This window comes from Scomber scombrus, chromosome 14 (genome assembly GCF_963691925.1).
Source record: "Scomber scombrus chromosome 14, fScoSco1.1, whole genome shotgun sequence".
NCBI classification, from domain to species: domain Eukaryota; kingdom Metazoa; phylum Chordata; class Actinopteri; order Scombriformes; family Scombridae; genus Scomber; species Scomber scombrus.
The window spans coordinates 6,913,848-6,917,979 of record NC_084983.1 but is presented as its reverse complement, the minus strand read 5'-3'; positions in this window follow the sequence as shown (position 1 = coordinate 6,917,979).

Sequence of the window (4,132 nt, the reverse complement as noted above, 5' to 3'; positions counted from 1 at the left end):
TTAGTGCAATGATTTCTCTGAATTGAGTATTTCCAAACTGTCCATATCAAATTAATGAATGAACTCAGCTGAATGTGTCTTGTCAGTTAAACGTTAGGAACAGGTTAGGTCTTAAATTGAAAATCAGGTGTGTTATTTATTAGAGAGATCAGATCAGGCTTACAAACTACAGCAACAGAAGCTACAATCATATATTATTCAGAGATATGAACAGACATATAACTTATGCATGTGAAGAACATGAGCAGGTTGATTGTACAGAGTATTATAAAGTGCGGGAGCAGAAAATAATAATCCACAGACACTGAATGTTATGGGTGCTGTGAAAGTTATTGATAAGTTTATCCACCTTCATATAATACATCAGAGCCACAGCCATTCTCTCTATGTCCCATAGCACCTCTTTAACCAAAGATTAAGTTTTAATGAAACTCACACATGTCTACAGTGTGTACATTTTTACTATATTAACAGATAAGAATTACTTGGTCATTATCACTGTAAAATGAGCTGCTGATCACTGATAAAGTAATAATTAAAAGACTGTCCTCTCATGAACCTTATCCATATTTCATACCAGCATGATTATTTGTTTATGATTGTACTAGCTTTGTGTATGAACAATGTAGGTTATTGTTGAATACTCAAACATATGTATATTCACATCAGTTTGTACAGAACAGAGCTCTGCATAGCTGCTTTAAAGTCCAAGGACATTTCCGTCTCCTCTGTCTCCTCATCCTGCAGTCATCTGTCTGCCTGCATGTGCTTGCTGGCAGTGTCTCCTTCCTTCAAAAATATAAATATTGCTGCTAAAAAAGAACAAACTGTATTTTTTCTTCCCCTGTAGCAAACATTTGTTTGATGCCGCACCAAAACAATGCCCTTTTTAGCCTTTTTCCTCCTCTGTGTGGCTTTATTTGCATTCAAAAAGCAGCAGAGTGTGACGTAGGGAGGTGGAGTATGAGGCTGAGTGCCAGAGGTGGATGCTGGGTGGGAGGTGGGCGGCTGTTGGTGGGGTTTTTTGTTGTGATGTTGTACCAGCAGGCAGCAGCCTTTCACTGTAATTGTGACTGGTCAGAATGACTCATGAAATTCAATTTAACAAATGGAAAATGAGAGTTCTTCCTCACGTTGCCCGGATGAACAGGGTGTGCCACCATCCAGGGGTGGAGGGGTTGGGTGTGTGCTGGATTGTATTATAAACTGGGCAAATAATGGAGCAAGTCACATCCTCATGTGGATTGGGAAATCAACTGGCAGCCAATGCTAAACGTGATCTTTGGACAGGTTATGTGTGTGTGCACTATGTCCCAATTGGCCTCTAGCAGGATTTCTGTGGCCTTTCACATATTGTTTGGGAACAATACATGTGTGGATATAAAATCACATCAACTAATACAAGAATGCTGGTGATCAATATATGATTACAATTCTCATCTCTCTGCACTTTTTCAGGAAAAACTGCCATAAATCTGACTTCGCAGGGAATGTAGGGTCAACCTAAACTTTCACATATATTTTCACTTTTTACAAAACCCTCACCCCTGCACTGGCCTGTGCCCACCCCCCCAGAACAATGCAGCCAAATAACATTGTTGTCAAAAATAGAACTACTTCACCATGCCTCCCGCTCTTTGTGAGCGCTCATAATTAAGGCACCTTTGTTTCAGTTAGCTGGAACCATCTTTCACCCCAGCCTGAGCCTTCTTCCTGTTGATTGACTCCCACCACAGTCCAAGTCTGCACTCAGGTCACACTGGAGCGTCACTTTCACAACAAAGGTGCCATGATATCACTTTCATCACAGTTAACTTTGTGCTTATATTTTGATTTCTGTCCATGCAAACTTCCAGCGAACAGTTTCTCAAGGTGATTTCATCATGCTCGGCCTTGTGAGTAAATTTACTCTGATAGGGTTCACTTCTGCTAAACTTATCATATCTTTGTTATGGCCCCCTGACAATACCAGCACTTATCTCACAGGTCTGTGGGCAGTATGTAACCCCTTCACTAGTCTGGCTTTACTGATGGAAGAGGAGTGTAAAACTTGGTTCTTTTCAGAGCTGCAACCCTCAGAATTTTAGGCACCTGGGACACACACACACACACACACACACACACACACACACACACACACACACACACACACACACACACACACACACACACAAACACACACACACACACACACACACACACACACACACACACACTGGTGCAACTCATTTCTATAATGTATCACTATCTCATCAAAAAGTGAAAAAAAAACTAAAGAGCAATGGTGCCAACACTGAATAGCTTTTTTCATGGACAAAAATGTCATCTGACACAAGCACTGTTTATTTCCCTTTGCAGCTGATCCAGGTATATAATTCAAGTCGACTTCAGAAGAGAGTGGGGAGCTGCTTGCATTTGTAATTATTCACTGAAACTCCCCTGACTCTAGAGGTGATTTTCTGCCATCAGTTTTTTTGCGGGGTGGTCTTCCATATCTGTGCATCCACCCTTCTTATCCCTACATGAACTACCATCTACAGCAGGCCAGACTAATCCAGATCACTTTCCCAATGCTACTGTTCCTAAAAGGGATTGCAGTGGTTAACCTATCGCTTCAGCTGACTATCAGACTGGCCTCAGAGCCAGCTCTGTCTGCTTTGCTGACTCCACTTCTGTGGGTTCAACAGCAGGAGCACTGAGTCACCTTGGTAGCAGCTGATCCCGTTGCCTCTTGACCAGATGTGCTCCATAAAGGACCAGTGTGTAAGATTTAGTGGCATCTGCCAGAACAGACTTGGCAGAAATGGAATATAATATTTATAATTGTATTATTGTATTATGTATAATCACCCAAAAATAAGTGTGTTTTCTTTACCTTAGAATGAACCCTTTATATCTACATAGGGAGCAGGTCCTCTTCTACAGAGTTAGCCATGCTGCTCTGCCATGTTTCTACAGTAGCCCAGAGTAGACAAACCAAACACTGGCTCTAGAGAAGACCTTTTCTGTTTTTTGTGAGTTTTGTAGCAACTGTAAGTTATACTACATGCTTGGAAAGGGAGGTGCAATCTGCAACTTCACCACTAGATGCCACTATATCTTAAATACCGGTCCTTTAAACACCTTAAAGCACCAGACAGCTTATCAGGATGCAAACAAGACTTACAAATAAAGAAATCCCAGTTTGCTGTGATACTGCTGTGTTGATATTGACCACAATGACCTTTGACCTCTCCTGCAATTGAAACTCAAGATTGGTTGAAAGGGAGAATGAAGTTCTTCAAAAGGCCATTTAAACCCAGTGATTTACTCATTATCTTAACCAGAGAGGTCAAACGACTTTAACATTCTTTCTCATCATAAATGGCTTTTATGGCATTTACGACTCTGGAAGTAAAGTGATTGTGAACGGCTGTGTGTAAATGACAGTCTGCATTGTGATAAGTAGGCTCCAAAAAAGATATTAACAGTTAATGGTCCCTTTCTGCATTTGTGTAAATTTACCTGAATGAAAACCATTGTGTGCTAAACCTTTAACTATAAAACAACAGTCTGCTCACAGCCTATCTCTCTTGAGTTTAATTTAAGAGGAAATGAATATTTGGCCCCTTTCGATTGCTTCCTCCAGATCCTTATCCTATAAAAACAAGAGGAGAGTGGTGGGGGCCATTGTCGCCGGATAGCTGCTGCTGCATTACCTGGCAAGAGAGGGGTTATTTTCCACCGATGGCTAACATTACATCATGACCCTCACAGTTGGCACCTCTGCAAGTCATATTACAGAGAGCATAATAACTAAGTTAGCAGGTGTATCAATTGGATTAGAGGAGGAGTTGATTGGGTCATGAATGCCTCTCACTGACAGCTCATCACAGAGACACGTGTGTCTCAGTATCAGTCAACGGCCTGTGCCGGGGTTATTTTGAGCTGGAGATGAGGACCCAGGAAGAAGGGACATCACATAACGAGGCAGTAAAGGTGACACTGTTTGTTTTCCTGAAGACCACACACACAAAGACCGGCCCACTGAACTTTAACTGCAGCTGGCTATCTGATAGGTCGTCGAGTGTGTCTCAAGGAGGGTCACATTCAATATGAGGATGCCTCTGGTTTCTCCTAGGGACAATGGTGC